Source organism: Amblyomma maculatum, chromosome 1 (genome assembly GCF_055883805.1).
Source record: "Amblyomma maculatum isolate TAMU_Amacu chromosome 1, ASM5588380v1, whole genome shotgun sequence".
Taxonomy (NCBI): domain Eukaryota; kingdom Metazoa; phylum Arthropoda; class Arachnida; order Ixodida; family Ixodidae; genus Amblyomma; species Amblyomma maculatum.
In genome coordinates this window covers 171,744,351-171,770,240 of record NC_139344.1, presented here as the reverse complement: position 1 = coordinate 171,770,240, position 25,890 = coordinate 171,744,351, and the positions used below count along the sequence as shown (strand labels likewise).

The window sequence follows — 25,890 nt, the reverse complement described above, 5'->3', positions numbered from 1 at the left end:
GCGCAGACCAATAATTCCTTACCATGGGAAGAAATGGTTTGAAATAAGAAAGCAGTTAGCGCCGTCACGCGGCCGCACGCTTCTGCCCCCATTAGAGATTGTCTCAAACGTCCTTTATTTCATACGCGCTAATAATTTGCCTTTCTATTCCGTTTAAAAAGCCATACAAGGTGTATATAAAGTTATCATTTTACTTTTAATAACAAGCTAAGAAACTACGGTAGGCTAACGGCTGCATAAATCAGCTTGCCTGTCGCCATAGTCTCATTAGCATAATTCGGGCACCTCGCCACTCGGCGAAATTATGGCGGCCAAACGTCAGCATTTTCGGTAATGGCGGCACGTCAGTTACGTCATGACGCGTCAATTTGACGTAATCTAAATATGCTTGTGTATCACGTGTTTCACGTGACATAGCTCCAGCCAATCAAATTTGAGCATCCGCTCCTTCCCAGTATGCCATTATTTTCATCACATTGGTTAATCGAGCGTAAGTGTTCTCCAAACCACCATCAGTAACTTTGCTTCCACTCCAAAATCATTCGTATTTGTCATCCAGGCAACAAGGATAGCTCCGGTTGAAATCAATTTTCACGGCTACGTCATTTTGATGTAACCGCTAAAAGTGCTTGCCTCAACTGATGGTTTCGCGCCACAAGTTTGAAGCACGTGACTCTTTTCTGAGCCAATCAGAAAGACAATATGGCGCCGCCAGGGGAAGGCGAATATCGAGGATCGGGCCCCGGGTGATGCTATATTCACACCAAATCGGTCTAGAGGCGGGGCCTCCGCTTTTCACGTGACCACTGACGTCACGATTATGGGAAAAAAAAACATAAAATAAAAAAGCGCTAAAGGCGGGGCTTTTGTTTTTCACGTGACCACTGACGTCATGGCTTCGGCAAGAAAAAAAAAAACAAAATAAAAAAAGCGCGCTCCGCGTGCTTTTCGGCTGTTCATCCGCGCGCGCTCTTCTCGATCTTCTCTATCCGTTCCACCGTTTCCTCGCGACCATGAGTGATGCTCCTGAACGTCAGGAGCTCATTCTGCGACGCTATCTTAGCGACATACATGAGGAAGGAGGCTACTGGCATGGATACCTGAAATGCGAAGATGATTTAAAAAAGTTGGAGAGATCTCTAGCGGCTGGCAACGTAAGGTATGCTGTGCGGACTTCACGAGAGTTTGATGCGTCATCCAAAGGTAAGTTCCTTTCAGTAAGCCAGTAATATATGTATGTGTACGCATGCAAGCATCACTCTATTTTTCTTTAGCCATTTAGCTGCAGCACGACAGCAGAAGGCTAGAATTAAGGCGAGCTGTGTAATGCTGTAGTGTGAACTTTATACAGTACATATAAGAGCAATAATTTCGCTTTTCGTTTGTAGCAAGGATTGGGCAAAATTTATTTGCGTGTGTGTGCGCGCGCGCGAGACAGAGGAGTGTGTGTGTGTGGAGTAATTTATACGAACCTGATAAATGCGTGCCTATTTTCAGCACGATATATGTTCTCCATGATTCATCATGGCCGAAAAATTCTTATGGATGTGCCTTTCCGGGTAGAGAGAGAAGTTGTCTGCATCCTCGGCGAAGAATACTGGAAGAGTGACAAAGCGGTACGTGCAAGATTTTGAAATTGGTGATGGTTATACCTAGGTGATTTGATTTTCTTTTTTTGTTTTTAATTCAACTAGCATTAGAAATTTAGCCTTTCACCTGTGTGCCTCTAACTGCCTGTAAATATGCACAAATCTGCGTGCATATATATATATTTCTTAGGTAAAGCGCGCGGGGAGAAAAGATAAAAAATGTGTGGCAGCAGCTCAATGATGTTAATTGCATTTATTATACATATATATGTAGTAAAAGCGGTATTATGCATATAAATTAGTCGGCGGCAGAAATGCAGGTCACGAGAAAATAATTTTTTTCTGTTAAGTTCCGCATATATGTCACAGCATATATGCGGGTCTACTTGTATCTGTTTGACACCAGTAATATGCATTGGTCTTCGATTCCATGACGCGTCCTGAAAAGTTTCGCCCCCGATAGTACAACGAGCAGAGCTTGATGCCAGGGCATCGACCGCGCCAACATTCCATGACCATAAATAGTTAAGCCCCCAACCCTTTGCTTTTTCTTTTTTTTTTTTTTTTTTTAAGTGAGTTCTCGCCGTCGGCCGCGGGGTGCCGGATGCATTGTGTACACCGCTTCAGTTTGCAGACAGGAGCCAGGCGCCCATCAGCTTGATGGCGTAGGTGATTTCCTGTGCTCAGTGCAGGCCGTTGGCTGGCTTTCGTGGTAACTGGAAACGCGATCGAGGGGCCGCCGGTCCGAGCTGTAACTGGGCTAGCATTCAGTGTGCTGCCTTCAGCACGAGGTCAACGATCGTTCACTGCTCGGAATTCCTCGGGGTCTCCGCGCACACCTTTCCTTCCTTCACAATGCAGCCGGAATAGACGAATTCGTCGGCTGCTTGTTGATGGCCGGCGTTGTTAGAGTTCGACGCGCGCGGGCTTAGTGATATATGAAACTGTCCGGCCATCATCGCGATATCGATCTTTCACACACACACACACACACACACACACACACACACACACACACACACACACACACACACACACACACACACACACACACACACACACACACACACACACACACACACACACACACACACACACACACGCACGCACACACACACACACACACACACACACACACACACACACTGAATATATATATATATATATATATATATATATATATATATATATATATTCAGTAAAGATCTTTGCTGCATGGTTCGAGTGGCCTTATGGAATGAAATAATCATGCAGTCAAATTGCACACACAGGGTTTATATATCTAATACATGATGGCATATCTCAAAGCTCGCGCTGCGTGGTAATTAATTGTCTATATACTTATTGAACTGTGTCGTTTTCTCAGAGCACTAGAATTAAACAACTTAATTCTCGATCCCCTAAATATGTATACCTTATTTTTCAGTTACCACCATTAATGTTGTCACATCCATTAAGGTCAGTTACTTGCATATATACAAAACGGCTAGAAATATCAGTTTTATTCTATGTGAAATATATATATATATATATATATATATATATATATATATATATATATATATATATATATATATATATATATATATATATATATATATATATTTGCGTGATCATGCACATTGGCGAGCCCGTAACACTGCGGCCCGCGCAGTGTGTCATCGCTGCCTTAATACTATGTTTCATACTTGTAAACGTGGCGCGGTTCAGGTGCCCGCAGAAACAAGTGTGACAGATACTGCGTCTTAACCTTCCTCTGAACCAATTATTATTATTGTTCCCCCTCTTCCTTTCATTCCCAACTGTTTACTCCATTTTTATTGTCATTTACATCCTCAACGGCCCGTGGCGCCTTCCTTTAGCGTTATTCCCACGACCGCTTTGCCGATTCCCACCCGCACTGATTTTCAAAAGTTGGCTTCTCCTCGCTACTCACAAGCTCTGTGGTTAGGCCATTCTGCTGGGCGCTATTAAATCGTTTCTGGCCGGTATACATATTTTTGCCTCCGAATTACTTATTTGCCTCATGTAATTCATGTATTTGCCTCCCAGTGCCTGGTCATGGCCAGGCGCTCTTTCCTGTAACAAAATTGAGGTATGTTCACTGCAAACAAAAAGTCGTTTTCTGGAAGGAAAAATGGGACTGCAGATTCACTTTACTATATCTGAGCTTACTATATATATGTATGTGTGTGCGTGTGCGTGCGTGCGTGTGTGTGTGTGTGTGTGTGTGTGTGTGTGTGTGTGTGTGCGCGCGTGCGTGTGTGTGTGTGTGTGTGTGTGTGTGTGTGTGTGTGTGTGTGTGTGTGTGTGTGTGTGTGTGTGTGTGTGTGTGTGTGTGTGTGTGTGTGTGTGTGTGTGTGTACCCTAGCTTTCTTGGTGTGTGTGCAGTGAAAAGGTCTAGTGAAAGTTGGCCACTGTAACAGTTTCTATTCTCACTGTAGATACGCTGACTTAGTGGTATATTTGCTTTGCATTATCTCAATAATTTATTCCAGATGCTGATTTTGTGATTTTCATGTGCATGAACAAAATTCCCTAAACCATCATCAGCTAGAGCACTTCTTTTCAATTCACCACAAGACAGTAACCATCAAATTACCCTAATTTTGTCAGTCACAACATTCTTACTGCACATTTCTTTCATAAATTAATGACTTCAACTGCTGATAATAAATGATAGTTCGTAATAGTGTGTCAAAGCACTAGGCCATGTAATACTTTGCTTTCTTTTTCATTATAAGTGCACCGACAGGATTTGTCACCGGTCTTCATGTATTCGTACAGTTTTACAAGAGGATGCAATACTGATTTCCACAAATTGTATATACATTTCAGAGCCCGGCTCCAGAAGACTGGACAAAGGAAACCTTTGAAAAGAAACGGCTCAATATCCAAGGAACAAAAAAGAAAGGATGCCCAGCAACCTTGAGTCTGAAGTGGATTCAAGTTTTTCCTGACTTCAAGGTATATTTACAGCAATACGTACTAGACAGGCTAAAGAGCAAGATCTCTAGAACTTATCTGTATTCTTATGCTGTCCATTTGCATTCACACACTATAGTATGTGGGCCAAGTTCTGTGTCCATTATCCATTAGCATATTTACTGCGCAGAAGCCATTGCCCACTTCCACAAAGCATTTCAAGAGGCAAGAGCTTTGGCCACTGAGAAGAGAATCTATGTCGCGATTGCTTGCTACTCTTCTCATTGTAACAGTTCTTTTTTTTTGGCAGCAATCAAACAGTAAAAACTAACCATTATTCTTGTGCTCTAATTAAAGCTCGAAACATAGAATGAAATGAAAGCAAATTTTACATTTAGCTAGCAGCTCTTACAAGATGTGCATTTCTTTTGCATCAAGTAACAGTTGCAAATGGCCATGTGGCATATGCTCTACTCCCTGCACATTCCCATGTGTCCGGATGTCTGTCCATTTAAAGCCAGTTAATTGTGTACAGCCAGCAATAGTCATTCGACATTTAACCTTTATTTTTAATGTATGTGAGTTCAAGCATACCACAGAGCATGCCTCTTCACTTAAGCTGCTCAGTAATTTTCTGTAGCCAAGTCGTATCCTGAAGACGTTAACTACTTGCTTGATTCACTTCTTCCCTTGCATAGCAAAACCTGGGAGATGTGCACTGGTCGCATTATCCTATGTTGTCTCCTACAATTTTTACTCATGGCTTAATTCATAAATTGATTCCTGATAATATTTTTCTAGGTGGACATACCCCAACCGTGTGGTCGCATTAAGGCAAACGGACTAAAATCAGAAAAGATTAACAACCTCCAAGAAGCACCTCAAGAAGCAAGAGCAGTGGCCACTGAGGAGAGAGTATATGTTGCTATTGCTGACTGCTCTTCTCATTGTAATCATGGCTTCAATGAAATGGAGGGTTTCAGCCAGACTGTAGATAAGAGTTTAGTTGAGCGAATAGGTGTGCTGGTGAGGGAAGGCATCACATCTGTTTCTGACATGAAAAAGTGCCTTCATTACCATGTGCATGATGTGCTTTTTCCAGGCAAAGAGAAACCTGACAGCAGTAGCAGAGCATTTTTCCCTACTGCTAAGGACATTAGCAACCACATTCAAAACACTCTTCGGAAAGACCGCTTCAGCACTGTTGACCAAACAAATGCACTGAATCTGGTCACAAGAATTCAAAATGAGCAACCTGAAAGTTCAGTACTTTTCCGGCCATATGCTGTAAACAAGGGTGAAAGTAGTTGCATGTCTGATAATATGGAAGAGAGTGTTGCAAGTGAGTGTGAGCAGACACTGCTTTTTTGTTATCAATCAAAATTTATGAAAAATATGCTTTCAAAATATGGAAGTGCAGTTATCTGCTTAGATTCTACACACAAAACAAGTGATTATGCCCTCCCCCTTTTTCTTCTCGTTGTGAAAACACCATCAGGCTACACAACTGCTGGTGCATTTATTGTGCACTTTGAAACTGCTGCTTGCATTGCTGAAGCTTTGAATATTTTCAGAAAATGGGCTGGTCATCTTTCACCACAATATTGGATGGGGGACTACTGTCAAGCCGAGATGAACGCCATACGGCAAACATTTCCTGAAAGTAAAATATCAATCTGTGATTTTCACAGGTGTCAGGCATGGCATAGGTGGCTCCGCAGAACAGAAAATGGTGTTTCACATCCTGGCGAAGCTCTGAACCTTATGAAACGTGTAGGCAATGCTTGTAATGCAGGTGAATTTCAAACAGCATTGGAAGAACTTATGTGTTCGGAGTATTGGAAGAACGAAAAGTTTCAACATTATTTTGAAATAGTTTGGCTTGATGTGAAGGAGCTTTGGGTTCTTTTCTACCGCCTTGAATATGATGTTGTTCTCACAACAAACAATGGCATTGAGGCGCAAAATAGAGTACTAAAGGCACACTACGTGAAAAGTGCAAGTGGGAAGCGATCTCTCACTTCCCTTGTTACTGTGCTGATACATTCATACCTTCCAGACTGTGAAAAAAAATTTGTGGAAGCAGAAATGAGGCAGTCTGCACTTTACAGACAATACAGCGAGAACGTCCCCGCATACCTTCATGGACGACCTCACAACTTTATCAAGCATATGTTGAGGAGGATTGTAAATGCAGAAGAATACACACAAGCTGATATAGTTGCGTTGCCTACTGAAAGAACATTTTGTGTCCGTTCTGAGAGAAGTGGGAACATTTCTCACACTGTTGACTTTAGCAAGCCCACTTGCACTTGCCTTGACTTCCGTAAACATAAATACCCCTGTAAACATTTCTGTGCCATTTTTAAATTTGCTGATGGGTATTCTTTTTTGTCATTGCCTCATGCCTACCTGAATGGCCCACATATTACTTTGGACCATTCTACACCAACACTTTCATCGTCCTGCAGTGATGCTGAGGCAGATGAAAACTTAACAGAAACCTCTGGGACTACAGTGTCTGAGCCAGCAGTTCGTACAGGGCCTTCAGAAATGCATAAAAAAATTGTGGAAGGTTGGGAAAAGTGCAGTTCGATCCTCTATCATTGTCATGATGAGGAAGTTCTATCCGAAATGAATGATTTTTTTTACTATATGCTTTCAGAAGGCTAGCCAGTTCTGTGCCAGAGAGTTCTGGCTTGCATGTCCGAAGTTCACCGGTAAAAGGATGTTCATCTCTGAAGCCTCTCCCTAAACGAAGGCGGCTACACGACAAATAACACCATTACAATTATTGGCTCAGAAAGGCACAGTCGTGCCGTGTCTCTCATTTCACCAAATAATTGAGCAATTTTTTTTTTTTTTTTTTTTTTTTTTTTTTTTTTTTTTTTCACTGAAGGACATAGGACGATGCCTTAGTAACCTGTGATTCTGATAATGGTGCCTTGCAAAGTAACTCAGGGGACGAATTTAGACAGGCAAGATAGAACAATAGGACTAAAATTTTATATGGAGAAAATGAAAGTAACACTTAACAGGCTAGGGTATCAAACAGGAGTTTATGATAGGTAGCAAGGACCTGGAAGTAGTTAGGAAATATGACTTCTTACTACAGGTATAGCAACCGCCTGTCGCTTCGATGGCAGTCAAATAACTTGAAAAATAAAATTGACTTGAAGAACATTTGGCAGGTACTAGCTCTCAGATCATGAATGGCAGCTGACTAGTAGTATCCCTCAAAAAAAGTAAATAGCATATATGATAGCTGTATCTTTTCGGTACTCACCAATTGGGCAGCAATAAGGAGGCTAATAAAAAGGGTTCAGCGTAACTTTTAGACAGTGCAGACAGCTTGGCATAGAAAATGATAGGTTTAGCACTAAGAGACAGGAAGTGAGCAGAGAGAGTGGCCAGGAATAAACGTGAGTTATCAATATTCTAGTCGAAACCAAGAAGAAATAAACATGATAGGGCATTTAATATTCAGGCAAGCTAGCCGATGATCGCTATAGGGTAACTGACTGGATTTCAAGAGAAGGTAAATGTCACAGAGGGAGGCAGAAAGGTGAGCAGATGAGATCAAGAAGTTTGTGAGGACTAAAGTGGGTGCAGCTGGCACAAGGCATGGTTAATTTATTGAAAGTACATATATAGCATAGGCCTTTGCCCTGCTGTGGGTGCGGTCAAGGTGATGGCAATGGTGTGCAAATTGAAAAACACGCATATAATACTTCCAAAAAGAAGAGTGTTTACCATGCATACACCTTAGTCACAAGTACTGTATACCATGTGCAGATTATCCTTTCTTTAGGCTGGTTTTTACAGACAGTGCAGGCTATATATCTGGAAATTACAGCAAGTTTCTCATGTATTTTTTATTGCATGCATAGTGCATATCTGTTTGTCTTTTAATTTCTGTGCATGGCTTCATGTTTTGTCCTCTTTGTAATGAAATTGCATATTCCAATGTAAATATAATCCACATAGTAAATAAATTTGAATTTTCAATGACTTCGAAGTCTTCTCTGCATATCATGCGGTCTTGAAGAAGAGTGCATCGATTGTTTTTACTTGCATAGAAAAGTTGATGCATGGTGTGAAAGCTACAGGTACTGTATTATCTGCTAAACTTATGAAGGCTATGGTGTTATGCTTTCAGTTCTGAGATTTTTTTTAACTATATATATCAGGCAGAAATCTCCACCAGTTAGGGTATAGTTTATGAAAAAATCCTCAGTTGGTTCCAGCTTGAGCCAGTTCTAGAATAGCCCCACGAGCTTCACTAGCTGGTCAAGAGTTTTGTCCGGTTTAAAAAAAAAAATTAATTGTTTAAATTACATTCAGTATGATCGAATTAGAGCAGGCATCTTTGATGAATGCTGCTGTGAGAGACATGGTAAACATTTCTTTTATAATTAGCTTATCAGCTCAGTTTAATTTTATTTATTTCTTTTTCTTAACGGTTTAATTAATATTGTTAAGTGGAAGCAAAAGCCTCGCCATATGATATTGAAGACTACATGAAACGTACCTGAGTTGTAACTAGAAGAAAATATATGATGGACAGGATCAACAGCATAAGAACGGACAAGGGGTACAAAATGAATAAATCAAGATCCCGAGAGTAAAATGGATATATATGTACGTGCCAGCTGGTGATTTCAATGACGACCGTTTTGTGCATGATCTAGGTAAGTGCCGACGAAACGCCACTTAAAGGTATCGTGCAACAACACTCACATGAAGTGCACATAATAAGTTTGTATCATCATCACTCACATTTCTATTGCCCCAGTTGTGAAGCTGAACGAGATTCGCGCGCTCTTTCGGTCAAGACATAGAAAATAAGGTAAATAAATAGCTGGACAGACTGATTATGTTCGTAAGCAAGTACCCGCTGCTGGCTTGCCACAACAAGTGCAGGGTACACAAGCGGCCGTTATAGCTCTAAAGTAGAAGCAGCTGATGTATACCTCGGCGACGCTTTCCACGCGGCCGCCGCGCCGGAGTTTCTTTTTTTTTTCCCGACGCTATGACGTCAGTGGTCACGTGAAAAGCGGAGGCCCCGCCCCTAGACCGATTTGGTGTGAATATAGCATCACCCAACCGACACCAGACCATCTTTATTGGAATGCTCCGTCGCTTCTGCGCATGCGCCAGCTGAAAGAAGTGAGGAGGAATAACTTGCCGGACGTGACGTAAAACTTGTTTTATGTTTTGTTTGTAAAATGTCTGCCGCTTCTCGTCGCCCTTTCTAGCGATAGGCCGACAGATGGTCGCCATGTGTCGCCGGCTCCGAGTCCGTGATCGCTCGCAAGCCGGACTTGACTATATGGTGGCGGACGGGTTTCTTGGCATCGTAGTTTGAATATCGTAGCCGAGTGGCCGTGTGTGGCCGTGTTCCCAGGTGTTCCTTTCCACTTGTTATAATACTCCTTGAGCTTCGGCCTCGCGTACTGCTGTTCGTCAGGCGGCATGCTGTGATAGCACCGTCTCCGACCTGTGGACTCTGCGACGCTAGTTCTGCAATGCGTGTCAGCCCGCCCTTGTCGATGATACATGCCTGCAGTATGTTGCAAGTAACTGGTGTATTCAACATTCCATATACTTACTTGCATTTCCCGAAATTTATACGAGTCACTGCCTTTGGATCATCCGAAAGTAGTACGTATAACAATCGGACTGAGGTGTACAGCGCAAGTTACGCAACACATGGGATGCGAAAAAACATGGAATCTCGCTGTCATTTTTATCGTTGTCCTCGACTTCGACACCACTATTTAGTTGCAGTGGCAAACTTTAATCACCTCGAAATACCAGTATAAAAAGGCCGGTTGGAGACAAAATTGCCTCTCTATCCTGGATTTCAAGAGGTCGGTTAGTGTATCCGCAGGGCAATTGTTTTGCCATTTTCGTTGCCTTTATCGGATGTACAAACACGGAATTCGGTGTCCAATTGATGCAGGCAGCTTGGCACAGCTAATCTATTATGAAGCTCCGGTGCGGTAGCCAGCCCGGGACTAACCAGGAAATAGAACCTCAACCGGGAAGGCCAGCTATTCATCACAGCTCTCAAGCGACTTGCTGCCGGCCTACTGGACTAGTCATGCAACCGTGGAATCCAGGTATATTTTCAAGTAAACTTCTGTACTTAGGAGTGCCAGGAGGTAGACCGCCCGCGTAAAGAAAAAATGCTCTCGACATCTCCCGACGCAGTCCTGCCTCTAGTTTTGCTCCTAAAGTTAAAGGCTCGAAGCGCAAGCTGTGAAAGTCCTGGTATTTTTGCACAGTATTTATCTTCCAGCTGCTCTAGCTCTAGACAGTTCTTGTATCTAATTCCTGTACTTTTTTTTTTTTTTTTGTCTCAGAAAACATCCCACGACGTCCTATTCGATCGATGTTATTTCTACCTGCCCTGTTGTGCTTATCATTGTAGACAAGCATGTAGACTAGTGTTAAAACAATAAATAAACAGTGCTGAGTTCGTGATTCCATCTTTGTCCAGTCATTGCCCTTGCGACTAGTTGCAGCATGCACCAAAAACAAAGTTTGCCAAGTAATTATTTCCTCTGCTTTAGGGAAAAAAGGCCAGCTGTGAAAGCTGCAACGATATGGACTGATATCCCTTCATATTTTTTCACACAATCATGCTAATAATGTGTTGCATCTTCAAAGATCTAAGCAGTCTGCTTGCCAGCGCAAGACGGAACATTTATTGCGGACTGCATATTAGTTGTGTAGTGTCAAAATGCACACATGCATCTCGATTTCAGGTCATACAATACCCTCGGGTGGTCACAAAATACTCCATATGTCATGATAGCCAACTGCAGCTATGGGATAAAAAGGTATATGGACATAAATCATTGCAAGAGTAACAAAACTGCGTAAATTTGCACTGTTAAAAATATTAAACACTACACAGCGAAAGTAGTTTTGCTAGAACCATTGCTGTGACTGACATGGCAAACAGTGCTTGTTGCCTTTAGTGATGTGTTGAGCACAAGGCCTGCATGGAGATTTTAATCCTGTCCGTTAGGCAGAGTTATGTCCCGTTTTTGTTGTGTTGTCATGCATGCAGGCCAAGATAATGCCATATGGTCCTTGGTTCCAACGCTGCAATTCTGAAAAAGTGACTGCCAACACAGGTCCGATGTACACCGTCCTACTGCTGACCGTGTATATTCCTAAGTGATGTCCAAGTCTTGGGCAGACACTAATCGACGCAGCTCACAAAGCAACATTCCTGCCAAGGTGGTTGCTTACCATAAAAACCACATGCCATAGCTGCCATTCATGGCAGCCCAGAAGTAATGAAGTGCTGACGAAACATATTTCAGATGTTCAGTGAGTTTACACAAGAGGGAGGTGTTAATATGATTAATTAGTCACCAGTGAAATTTACACTGTATTTATTTTGTTAAACAAAGCTCCTCTTGTGGAGTAAAATAAGCTAAAATTAGCCACAGGCACAAAGTAGGCAAATGGCAATACATATTGAAATACTTATTGTGAATTGTGTTTTATTGTCGGATTCCTTTGAAGGGATGGAAAGCAGTTTTCCTGTATCGCTAAGATACAGTGTTCTAATCTTCAAGAGACCACACGAGTCGCTTTGGGATGTTAAACCCCACAAACCATTAAAGAGACCACTTAAAATGAAAGCAGAGGTTTTAAAAGGATGGAAAGACCAAGAAACAGAACAAAGATGCTGCCATTACCGGCCAATTTTGCAAGTAAAATGCATGCTTCCACACAGAAGTTTTGGTGCAGATTACTGCAAGATATATTGTGTCGTGAGCCACTCTAATGTGGCAGTGACACGTCCTTTTCAGCAAGGTCATCATGAATCGACTCATGGGAAGGCTTCCAATTTAAATTTTCTCACCAATAAATACTATATGCCACAATTGCTGCCGGACAACAAAGCCATAATGAGAGAAATAATCAAATATTTACTGAGACCAATGACTCAATGGAGTTGTCCTCAGTGTCACTTTAAAAGGGTGAACTGAAGCATTCAAGCAAAGTATGCACTGATGCATGTGAGAAAATATTCTGAGGTAACACAATCTTTGCTCCAACAGAAGACTCGCAACTTCACCACAAAGAGGGAAAACAGCTGCCCAGGTACACTGGTACAGCACATACAGGAATCGCAATAATTAGCAGACATGCATTGCAATTCACAGAATGTCACGAAATGTGGTCGCTAGGTTAAATGTAATAGCATTAAATGTGCAAGCATATTTTGCAGATTGCCGAGATTTATTTGTTGCTTCAATTATTTATTTCATATATACGGCAACACCTTTGGTCAACAAAAAAAAAGGGCGTGTAGGTGCCAGGAAAGGGGTCAGATTAGATGTGCTAGGTTTTTCTCCTGGAGGAGCAAGGAGAGAATCATTCTCCTGTAACCAGTTGACGGTGGATTCATCCAAATGTGAAGGTCCGATGTTCGACGACCCAAAAGTTACCTAAACGGGCATCTCTGCCAGCCGTCGACCAGAGCATATGCAACAAAGGTGGTCATGTGTAGCCTAAGCACGGACATCTGCACGAAAGAAGGAAAAAAAAAAAAAAAAAGAGCTCACATTTTGGGTATCACATCAAACATATGTGTAAGCCCACTCAGCAACCAAAAATGACATACACTGTGCATGCATACAACGCATGAATATGTCAGCGCAACTTAACAGCGTTGGCCGTTTATGTCATATCGTAGTTATGGTGCAGTGAGGCTTGCTGATGAATTAAACAGGCTCTGCTCATCACAAACCTCTCAGCAGCACCTTCCCACAATCAGTGTCCTGACCTTTCAATAAGACAGCTTTCTCTTCCTTGCATTGCTAGAATGCATCAGAACGTTCTTGCTCACAGCATATAAATACGATCAATATGATAAAGCTCACCATGAATGTCATTACGGTTTCTTCCCCTCCCCCCTTATCATCTGCCTGTACTGTATGCACAGCTCTCTTGACCTATCCACATCCAAATGAGAACAACTTAAGGGAATAGTGAGGGCAAAATGAACTTGGTCTATACCAATAAATTACTGTGTTCTAATAATGAAACACAGGCTTTTTCTATGGTAAAAGTTTTATAGATTACAAAAGTATGGAAACTAAAATACAGCTAAGCCACCAATGGCCACTTTTGTAAGTAAACCGCGGTGACGTTACTTAATGTTTACTCCGGCAGATCTCCAATGCACGACTACACAGCCGTTCACTACTGATTGATGATAAGTGTGTTTTGCAGCATGAGCTGCATCTCGTAAGGATTAAGGGGACTCTCCTGGAGAAATTTGTGATGGCTACATGACATTTTCTGAATTGTGACCATGTGGTCTGTGCATGTACAACAGTATGGTGCATGCGCAGAAATAAAAATTGCCTGCAAGCAAATTTCTGATCTGAAGCCCTTAGGCACTAAAGCCACTCTCTTGTCGTCTGAGTGTGACGCCACGCACCATGTGATGGGTGCATAATAAAAAGCATATAAATAGCACACGCCTACGAATGTGATTTGAACCCATGGCAAGCTACACAGGTCAGATTCTCTGGGCGCTGCATTAAACAACTAAGCTATAGCTTCACCTTGACATTGCACGCATTATACAGCCACTTTCTCATGCTGCGCATCACTGTCTTCATCAACTTCCACTTGTGCACAGTTTAGTCACAAAGCAAGACCATTCAGACAGAAAACATTTCAACATGTGGTTACTGAAAAAAAAAAAAAAAAAAATCGTCTAATGCTCATTTCATATGCCTTAGGGAAACCCTCCAAGGTTAAGCAGACTTGCAATAAAAAGTGATTACTCACTGCCATCCAACCGATGGCAGCCCTATTGCTACAAGAAAAGATATGCAGCTTTTTCAACCAAAGAGGTTTTGATAAAGCTGCATAGCTTTCCTTTGCAGCCTTATCGCTGTGCTTTGGTGGATGCTTATGAGTAATTACTCCCTTATTCCACTAGTCTTGTAGGTCAGAGGGGAAGGGGGTAGTTTGGTAACGCTGGGGGCTTCCATCGGCCGAGTCCGTAACTCTGTCTCTTGGGCAGCCATGCTGTGCTACAGGCCACAACAATTTTTCAGACTGTTCTACGCCATTTCTGTGAGAGCAAAGCTTACTGCCTTCTTGTCGTTGTTTTATTCGTGCTGCGAATGGGTTTTACTCTACAAGTAGTTCTTTTGGTCATGACACCACAGGTGCAAATCAAATGTTGCATTTTGATTGTTTTCGGAGTAATAAATGCACCTCTTGCTGCCAAAAAAATATCAACCTACCTGGAAGAATCCACATAACGATTTTTTTTAGATGAGTAGGATGAAGCTGTCTGCAGCGTCCCTTTAGGGAAGCAGCAGTGCAAAACTTAAATGAAGGATGTAAAAGCTGAGAAGCTATGCTATATCTAATCAATAACTTAGACAAAAAAATTGAGTTGCTGCACAATAGTCCCACAGGCATCTGTACTTCGGTGAACCTCCGAAGTTTACTACTTTCTTTTCTTTTTTTTTTACATACTGCCCATCGAAATTTCTCAGCTGTGTACAGCCCAGCCAAGGAACTGAGTGAATGCATTCCTTTCATTACAATTTCTCAAGAAATGCAACTGTGGGTGTGTTTTCTGTAATTCTGTCTGCTTTCTTACTAAACATATGAAATTTCTAATAGTACTTAGCCATACAACAAGGGGAAGTTTGCTGCTGGAGAAGAGTAAAAATACTGGCATATTTCTGTAGATCTTTCCCTGTGATGACAATAGTAACAGAATATCTGTTTTGCAGGAATTTATATTTTCTCTAAGCTGGGGACGGTGGCGGCATTGCTATGGGCAAAATATTTTTCTTAGCTGTGGTAGATATGACCAGCCTTATTTAACTAATAGCAATTTTTAAATTAGTAACTGAGTGCTTTAAACTATAGCTGTAATGAAACATTATTCGTCTTATTTAAATCACCTTCAGGGGCTCCCCCACGCACTAACATTAGAGGAGAGGAGAGGTGTCAAAACCTGGGAATTCACGAAGTGCTTGCAAGAGTATGGACGGAGGTCTGGTTCCACCTGGAGCGGGCATGTCGCCTCTTTAGCGAGCAGTTCTCAGAGCTGTGGTGTCGACCGCCTGTTTTTTTTTTTTTTTTTTTTTTTTTTATTTATTTATTTTTTTAATATCTAGGTTTGGGGGTGTGACATGGATGGTATAAGTAGGATAGAACTTAAAGAAAACAGCAGTTGCTAACAATGACCAATGAATGTTTCCCGGCAAGTGTTTTACTCCACTGAACGGTAAACAATCAGTTTTTGATGTGTAAGTACACCAAACAAGCAAGAAGCATTGATGGTATTCTTCAGCTGGTAATTTTGTCTGATGGTTAGCTTCTTATTTAGGTAACCAGAAAGACCTTAAACAGACTATTTTCTGTGATGAAGAAATTGTGCATGGCAGTTACTGCAGACTTAAGTTGTATCCGAGACTATAGAGGGGAAGCAGTTGTTATATATTTTTTTGTTGATGTGTTGCATAGGACAAGCAATATTTATGACTCCGACATTGATGAGAAATTGCAAATGAACACTTTACACAAGGGCAGAGGTCGTACTTATGAAAAAAAAAAAGAAACTAAAGAACAAGGACTACATAAAATGTGTTGAGAAACTATATGGCATTTCAGGTTACTAGCAAACCTAAGAATGCTGCAAAACATGTGCACCTTTGCACCATGATATAACAGATCAACATAAAGCTATACACGTGCAGCCTTTTATGCAATGCACACAGAAATTCCCAGTGCTCCTGCTGCTATTGGAATAAACGGTAGAATTTCACCCCTGGTGGGCACTTCACGCAGGTGCATTGAGCATCCAATGATGCAATATTGTATGCGTGACATTGCGAAATCCTTACAACTGCAAACATACTGCCTTATGCCGCCGTGAAACAGCAAGGCATAGGCTTCCACTGGGGATCACATAGCGTCGCTTCCATCTTGTGGCATGATTGTTATACTTGCACCGTGGCTCTGTCGCTTTGAAGTTTTTATATTTATTTATTTATAGGTACTGCGATCTGGTACAGATCATAGCAGGGTGGGAAAAACAAAAAGAAATACAAGCATATAAACGCACTCAAATTCATAAAATTTGCAGGCACTTTTCAAACATTAGTAAAGAACTTTGAGTTACAGTCTCGCTATTAAGTTTATTCCATTCCGTAATTGTCCTCGGAAAGAAAGAATATTTAAAACAGTTATTTCGCGCGTTCACAGGGGTTATTGTTAGTGCATGCCTTTGTCTCGTATTATAACCTGAAGAGTAAGTAATATAATTGGAAGTGTTAATATTATAATGACCTTTTACGAGCTGGAAAAGAAACTTTAATCGGCAGATACGATTGCGCTCAGTCACAGAAGGTAATCCACTACGCTTCACAAGCTCGCTGACAGACGCACGGCCATATGAATTAAATACAAACCTAACGACCTTATGCTGTATGCGCTCAAGGTTAAGGTGAAAGGGTCCCATATAATTACGGCATATTCTAACAGTGGACGGATGAGGGAGTTGTAAGCTAATAGGCGGACACTGGGCGGAGATGACTTCAGTGAGCGCCTCAAGAAAAAAAGTTTGCGCAGTGAATTAGCTACAACCGCATCTATGTGTTAGGATTGTTATTGTATTCGCCGTACTCTCTTTCATGAGGAAGTCATAGTTTCTTCCACCATAAGCCAGCTAAAGACAATGTGTCCCTTTGCATACATGCTCGTCTCCCAGCGCTATTAATAAAATTCTCAGTAGTGTGCAAAAAAAAAAAAAAATAACAAAATATCTTAGAAAAACAAGGGGGCTGTACATACCTCTTAGGTTGTGTGTTGGGCATCACTGCATCACTGACCTTCATTTTAATGGTGGGCTCGTTACTGCCCGCTATCTAGGCAGCGGGCAGTTACATCATCTTTTACTGTCAAGTTTCAAAGATATTCAGAGCAACATTCCTATTTCGAAAATTTACATTTTAAAATGTCCTGCCGTGTTTCTTACCCCTAAAGCTAGGTATACTTTTTTTATCTGGACGCGGAGTGTTCGACTGCCACAAAGAAAATATAGTTGAAAAAAGTCAGCAGACTGTCCTCCAGATGTGAAGCATTTGCTACATTGTACAGAAAATGCTTTGGACTTCTGCACACTATGCCATTTCATACACAACATGCAATGCTGCCAAAGGCAGTATGCCTGAGTACCGACTGCATTCGTGCCTGAGAAACAGTTTGTCCTACATCCAAGTCCAAAGTGCAGACATGGATCGTCCAACTGAGCTATGGAGACATCTATCTTAACACTGAGCGTATTCATCAGTGCCACCCTTGACTACAGCAACGGATGCAGAATTACCAGCATTACCGTATCTGTCATGTGGAATGTGATGAAACAGCGAAGCAGTGTGAGAACCTCCTTATAGTGCCAATGGCATCAAGACTACCAGAACAGAAGCTGTCATTAAGTTACTGGCCAGACAACAGAAAGTAAATCAGCAGCTCTTTATGTAGCCAACAGCCACTGTGACTAAACAATGTTGAGGAGAATGTTTTCTCTTCTTAGTTCGTAGTTCTGGTAAGTAAAGAATGAGGTGTGCTTTTTTTTTTTTTTTTTTTTTTTTTACCAGACAGACTATTTGAGAGAAAATAAAACAATTCTACTCACTGAAAATGAGGTTCAGTCATTTATTCGTCTTAATAAGCTTTGGCGGGTCGCGATGGTTCGGTACATACATCGCCACTAACTGCTCAGATGCTTTAAACTGAAGGAGGAGTCAAGAAAATGTGCAATAAGGAACTGTGACATCAAAGTTACACAGGCCTACGCGAATGGTATATAACAACACGAGCCCTTTCAAAGCAGTTATTTTCATAGCTTCAGATAAATCAGGTCATAAATGTACGGCGCTGCAGTGTTCTAAAAGGTGAGAGAATTGTTATTTTGAATCTATGGAGCAATGACCTGTAGTAGATGATTTTGGTGCACGAAATGCTGTTTTAAATACAATAAAGGTTATACACATATATTTCATGCAGAACTTTACAACGAACAAAAAATTTTAGAAATCTTGCAAACAAGGTCCAGCCATATGTATACATTGAGCATTATCGGCAGGTGGCCAGCTTCCACGATACACACGTCTTAGGATCCGGGATTTAGAACTGACATGAACAGTCGTTCCTTCAGGAAGAACGTTAGTCAAGTAGTGACTAACGTTCTTCCTGAAGGAACACCAACCGGAACGACGCCCCTTTTTATACTGGTATTTCGAGGTGATTAAAGTTTACCACTGCTACTAAATAGTGGTGTCGAAGTCGAGGACAACGATAAAAATGACAGCGAGATTCCATTCAACTACGCACTCGATCGGAGACGAGTTTGTCGCATCCCATGTGTTGCGCTACTTGCGCTGTACACCTTACTTCCGGATGATCCAAAGGCAGTGACTCGTGTAAATTTCGGGAAATGCAAGTAAGTACTTGCGACATACTGCAGGCATGTTCCATCGACAAGAGCGGGCTGACACGCATTGCAGAACTAGCGTCGCAGAGTCCACAGGTCGGAGATGGTGCTAGAGAACGCATGGGAATATCACAGCTTGCTGCTTGACGAACAGCAGTACGCGAGGCCGAAGCTCAAGGAGTATTATAACATGTGGAAAGGAACACGTACGGCCACACGGCTACGATATTCAAACTACAATGCCAAGAAACCCGTCCGCCACCATCGCCACAGCCATGTCTGGCTTGCGAGCGATCACGGAGCCGGCTACACTGGCGACCAGCTATCGGCCTATCTCTTGAAACGGCGACGAGAAGCTATGGTATGGCTATGGCTGGGCAGGGAAACGAGCTTCTCACGGGCGAGACTAAAACCCGCCATGAATAGGGTTTTTTCGGCTAAAACTTTGTCCCTAGATTTCCCCAAACGCATTGAACGCCATGTTTTTACAAAGTACCTAAATGCTGACTATTATGTGCCTAGTTGAGTCTGAATTTGTCCCCAGATTCGTGGCGGGCTGGCGGGCTTTTCGGCTCTTTCCTCGTTGTCGCCGACGGCGTCCAGAGCTTTTGGATTGACGAGCTCTGGACGACGCCGTCGTCGGCGCATTCGGGCAGTGTTTGTAAAGTCTCCCAGTTTATTGGCGTGGTTTTGCTGCAGCGGAGGTAGTGCAACGCACCCTTAACATTAAACCATTCAACAGCAAAAGTCGGACGTTCGATTCATGGGTACCGAGCAAATTTGCGATGTCTGCGTCAACGATCTGACATCGGCCGTCGCTTCTCACGTAAGCCATTGTCATTGCTGTTGTTTTTTGACATAGTGCGCTGAGTGCAGCGGTAGGTGGGTGTCGTGTCCATTTTTGTCCGCGAAATCAATGCGAGAGGTGTCATTCAGTAGTGAATTAAGGTAAACAGCAACCTGGTACTTAATTGTTTTTGAGCTTGCAGATATGACAGATCGAAATTAGCGTGCAATTTGTCAATTACTTATATCTCTGTGGCATGGATGCCACCTTCTAGCTTCGGAAAGCAATCTGAAGACGGTACAAAACTCGTGTGTTTTATCAGAACATGTATCGATATATAAGCAGTATAGCAAAAATGACTTTGGAAGGAATGAAATTGTTTCCAACAAAGCTTTGCGCAAGTACATTTTTTTTTTCTATCAGGAGCTTGCGACAGCGCAACACGACAACGTAGGCACTATACTGTGTCAGCTTGCTGCTTATCTGAGTCTAATTTAAGATGATTAGCATTAGCAGCATTTGAATTGTTTTAGTGGTTATTTTATTACATATACAAAAGGAAAGAAAAGATGTTTGCCAGCCCCGGTATCTGATATCTGGAGCACCTGAACAAGGGCGGTGGAATTAAAGGGATAGCGAGGAAGGGGTAGATGAAATCAAAGAGGTGAACGATAGGGAGAAAGGACAGGGTAGGTAAAAATAAAAAATATATTGTATATAAAATATAAAAATATATCACAATATATATACACTATGACACAATATACAGTAGTTCGCTTGAGGCCCAGAGTAACGAATGCAGCGAGCTGCCAAAATGCGGCCAGGAAGGTAGCTTGCTTAACTTCCTTCAGGTCACTTGCAGCAGCCTTGTTACTGTATACGTGTTAGTAGACTATAAACTTGGGCTGATATCTCATATGCAATGCTGCTTGGTAGAGCACTCACTTCATTTCAGTGTTTACATGTGTCTATGCCATTTTTTGTTTTTACTTTCAGCAGTCTTGGAGACGCAGCCGCTCGTTTATTTTGGACAACTTTTGCATCCTTGGCTCCCTACATGTACAGTACATGTACCAAGGTATATATATGTGCATTATATTCAGTATTTTCATTTTATTTTTCAGTGCATGAGTATCGTTTCTGCTATGGATAGCAATTTGTTAAGTGACTGAAAAACATTTATAGCAACAATTAAAACATATGAGTGTCAATCTGTGAGGCCACATTGTTGCCATTGTCGTTGGTATCGTCTGGACATGCCACACCCTATACCCAATGAATATAGTCATTCCACCAAATTGAAATTGAATCTGGGTTGCAATACACACTTATACGCTATAATACCCCAGCACTCAACCCAACACTACGTCTCGTAACTGCCACACTTGTTGGCTGCTTACTGCACTGAGCTACTCCAGCGCTTACTGTTAGCATTACACACCCATATATTTTTATTTATTTATTTATTTATTTATTTATTTATTTATTTATTTATTTCAAATACCCTAAGGGCCTTTGCGGGCATTACATAGGGGGGGATTCATCACATAAACACAAATAATTTACATTACAGGCAAAGAAAAAGCTGTAAGCAGAAATAGGTGCACAAAACACCATGAACAATTTATCCAGTGACATCTAGATGCTAGAATCTAAGAAAGAAGACATTTAGAATGGGAGCAGTTAGGGATAAGAGTAGATGGAGAATACCTCAGTAATCTGCGATTTGCTGATGACATTGCCTTGCTAAGTAACTCAGGGGATGAATTGCAAAGAATGATGACCTAGACAGAAAAAGTAAAAAAGTAGGCTTGAAAATCAATATGCAGAAGACTAAGGTAATGTTTAGTAGCCTAGGGAAGGAAAAACAGTTTACATTAGGTAGCGAAGCACTGGAAGTAGTAGGCGAATATATCTATCTAGGACAGGTAGTAACAGCAGATCCGGACCATGGAAGGGAAATAACAAGGAGAATAAGACTGGGATGGAGCACATTTGGCAAGTACTCCCAGATTATGACTAGCAGTTTATCGGTATCGCTCAAGAGGAAAGCATACAACAGTTGCATCTTACCTGTACTTACCTATGGGACTGAAACGTGGAAGCTAACAAAGAGGGTTCTACTAAAGTTGACAACGCAGAGGGCTATGGAAAGAAAAATGGTAGGGATAACGTTAAGAGATAGGAAGTGTGCAGAGTGGGTCAGAGAAATAAGTCAAGTCACTGACATTCTAAGGGAAATCAAGAAGAAGAAATGGTCATGGGCAGGACATGTAGCGCGAGGAAAGGATAAGTGATGGTCACTTAGGGCAACAAACTGGATTCCAAGGGGAGGAAAGCGTAGCAGGGGGTGGCAGAAAATTAGGTGGGTGGATGAGATTAAGAAGTTTACAGGGGTCAAGTGGATGCAGCTCGCACAGGACCTGGTTAATTGGAGGAATATGGGAGAGGTTTTCGCCCTACAGTGGGTATAGTCAGGCTGAGGATGATGATGACGATCTAGATGCTTAAATTAGCATTACCTCATGGTATAGACATCCGCTCACTTGTCCTTGTTGTCATCCATGGCTTGGGCTTACAACCTCCGACTGCTTACTCCTTCACACCCTCGTAGGATAGTCGTGCATGGCGTGTGAGTGCCGTAGATATAAACCAGTATCCTTCAATGCTCTAACCTCACCCAGTATTATTGAGCACTAGACTGGCTTCAGCATTTTGCGCTGCCCTAGCTTAAGCATCTGTTGCGAAATTAAATATTAGCAGCCACATTCTCCTGATGTTATTCTTGCTTTAAATGGACATCAGTATACAGAACAACAGAATGGTGATGGGAAATCGTATTTCCACAGATACAACACAAATGGAGTTTTAGGCCTCGGGAATGCTTTAGATAAATATTTAACTTGATCTCAAACAGTTCAGGCCTGCCATAGTCAAGCCCCCACTTCGCTAAAAAAAAAGAAAAGAAAACAAACAGCAACAGCACGCTAAAATGCATATGGATACATTGACGTCATTTGAGAGGCTACACATTTCACATTCATGCGACGTAATCGTGCGCAGCCACTGTCACTTCCTTGATACTGTCCAGACCTGTACCTGCTCATTGTGCCTTACATTCCCTATTCTTGTGAACTGTTTCAAGGAGACCTTGTCAGCGGCTTGTGTTACGTTCCCACGCTTACAGCCACTTTTGCCCTTGCATGCAACATGCTTGATTCTATGATCTTGAAAAGGCTATAACAAGTTTCTGCATGCACATGGAAGCAAATTTGTAAACATGTTGTAAGGCACAATGCTTTGGTGTTATACTGCTACACTTGTCTGTTTATTTGTTTATCTGTTATGTCTGGGCAAGTTCTGTTATGTCTTTTTTTTTTGTCCTACTGTTATATGTGCTTGGTTTTTCCATAACCACTTCTCTTGAGCGTGTCGGTGCTCAACAAGGTGACGAGAACAGGGAGACAACAAACAAGCGCAGGATTGTGGCCATACCGTATGTGCACAACATTTCCCATCGCTTAAAAAAGATCGGTCGTAGAGCAGGCGTTAATGTAGTGCTTACTGCTCCTGAAAAATTGAAAAGCCTCTGCCGACGTGTAAACGCTGATGGATCGCAAAGGCAGAGGGGGTGCGTAACAAACCACCAGAGTCGATTTGTGGAGTGCGCGGAAGGCGTTGTTTATTCCACACCCTTGAAGTGTGGGAAGGAATACGTAGGACAGACTGGAAGGTGCACAAATGACAGGCTGAAAGAACACAAAAACAATGTCGAACAAAAAAGCAGGCATTTGGGGATCCATGTAAGAGACTGCGCGTCAAAAACTTGCTGCGTGCAATTCACCCAATGTAAAGTTCTAGCTAAACATAATGAGGCGCTGGTTCGGGAGATAATTGAAGCCGCTGAGATAGCTAGACTGCAGGAACGATGTGTAAGCAAACCGTCCCTGCTGTTAACACAAAAAGAAATCGAACTGCTGAATGTGCAATCGTCTCCATGAGTGTTCAGAGAGTGCACCACGCTGTGTGCAAGAAAAGGTTATGTGGAACGTGTATTTATTTATCTAATATTATGTTTTTGTTTTGTTTTTTAACTTTGCTAATATGTGCAAGTCATCTGTACGCGTCTGTGGCGTTAGGGTATAAGAAGCTGAGGGTGTTCCAAAATAAACGTTGTTGAAAGTCAGCGCTCGTTGTGTCGTCCTCTATTCGTGTTCTCCCGTCCTGTGTCCCGCGCTGTTATCCTCAAGAAGCTTGAGTAAGCTTGAAGCATGCAATAAAAATGGATTCCTCACAGTTAAGCAAGGTGCGAAACTTTTGATTATCGGTTTTCAGATGGGCATCTTATGCACAACAGCTGTACAGGAAACATGGATTTCATGTTTGGCGAAAGAAATTTTGGCTTTGTACACATCTTTGAATGAAGCTGAGCATATTGGGCTTTTCAAAATGCATCATTTCATTTTCTGCATGTGCAGCTTTGTGGCCAAGCTTTACCTTAGCTTTGTCACTGCAGCCTCCTTGCAGGTTGTGCACAAATGTTGCTTGTTTGCAAGGCAACTTATGCCTACAGGTACACCAGCTGGGAAAACTTTTCATGCCATGGATCTGTTTTCAGCCATGTTCACTTGTACCCTGCTGTGGTGGCTCAGTGATAAGAGAGCTTGATTGCTGATCCCAAGGATACAGGTTTACTCTCAGCTGCGGTGGCAGCTGATGGAGGCGAAATGCAAGGCGGCTTTGTACTTTGCGATGTCAGTGCACATAAAAAACCCAGGTGGTCAGAATTTTCTAGAGCTGTCCACTACAGCATCCCTCATAGCCAATAGACATTAAACCCCATAAACCGAACAGAACACTTGTCAACTGTAAACTTCCATGAGGAGAAAACAATCTATGCAGCTCAAAAGCAGGCCCTGTGGCTGCAGACAGTTCACCAAAATATACATGCGAAATTAATTGCAAAATAAAGTACAATCCCTTTGTGCACGTTACATAAGGCATTGCAATCCAAGGCAAGCACAGATGGTGGAGGTAGGTGCAGCGTATGTCTGGTTATCAACAGGCAGTATTTCTGTGCATATCAGCAAAGTATATGGGGTTTTATTTCCAGGCTGTAGGAGGGCCACAATTTTAGCCTCTTGGGAACCTTTATTGTGCACTACTAATACTGCTGCATATCATACGGGCATCTTCGCATATTGCCTCTATTGAAGCAGCATCACTTTTCTATGTAAAAGTGAATATTCTAGTGTTTCATTGCAGGTCTGCAATAATCATTGTAAAAATGTTGAGAATCTTTCAGACGACTGTGTACAAACTTGACTAACTACACATAACTTTCCGCATCCACAAAACCATATGCTGGCTTAGTCCTTTATCTTAGAGCTTCATTTGTCATTGGCAATTGTGCCAGTATTGCCAGTGACAAGTGGCACTTGTCCAACCTGCTCTTACATTGCTTGCACTGCCAATGAAAAAGGAATAGATCTGGTAAATACATTGATTGCATTTTCAACTCTACAGAGCCATAGTTATCCATGAAAAAAAAATGCACATTTCAGTCTAGCACATATTTTTGGCATGACAAAAGTTATTTTATGATAGTGCCACACACAAAGAGTGCCGGTGGCAGTGATGCCTAAAAAAAAAAAAAAATAGAGCTCTTTCGTAAAGAGCAGCTTCGCTGACAATCTAGAATTTGTACCTGACAGTTACTCTGACCCCGTTTGCGATGTGCATACACAGGTAAATGCTGACAATCTAGAATTTGTACCTGACAGTTACTCTGACCCCGTTTGCGATGTGCATACACTGGTAAAAACAAAACAAAGATGGCGAAGTGACAGCATGCTTTACTAATGAAGGAAACTTTTTAGAATTAGAATGGTATGAAAAACATTACAACTAAACCTGGCGATGTTAGTATGTTTTTCGGGAGTTAATTTGGCAGTTACAGGGTTAACGTGCAGCTAACTCCATATATTTAGCATCAATTAAATGCTGTGTATCTTGGGGACCATCATTAACAATGTCATGCATGTGAGCCATCACATGCTTGAGTTCATTAAACATACAAAATA

At 41.9% G+C, this 25,890-nt stretch overlaps 2 long non-coding RNA genes and 1 pseudogene across 2 annotated transcripts; 2 read left to right on the top strand and 1 right to left on the bottom strand.

The window, feature by feature from the left end:
• Positions 1-1,013: 1,013 nt before the first annotated feature.
• LOC146204884 (uncharacterized) lies at positions 1,014-7,650 on the top strand (annotated as a pseudogene).
• A 1,991-nt stretch (positions 7,651-9,641) lies between these two features.
• LOC146204883 (uncharacterized) lies at positions 9,642-10,875 on the top strand. Its single transcript, XR_014704073.1, has 2 exons — positions 9,642-10,093; positions 10,480-10,875. It is a non-coding gene; the product is annotated as an uncharacterized LOC146204883 (long non-coding RNA).
• Positions 10,876-18,228: 7,353 nt separating this feature from the next.
• On the bottom strand, positions 18,229-19,362 carry LOC146204882 (uncharacterized). Its single transcript, XR_014704074.1, has 2 exons — positions 18,921-19,362; positions 18,229-18,319 (listed from the first exon to the last, which is right to left on the bottom strand). It is a non-coding gene; the product is annotated as an uncharacterized LOC146204882 (long non-coding RNA).
• Between the last annotated feature and the right edge of the window lie 6,528 nt (positions 19,363-25,890).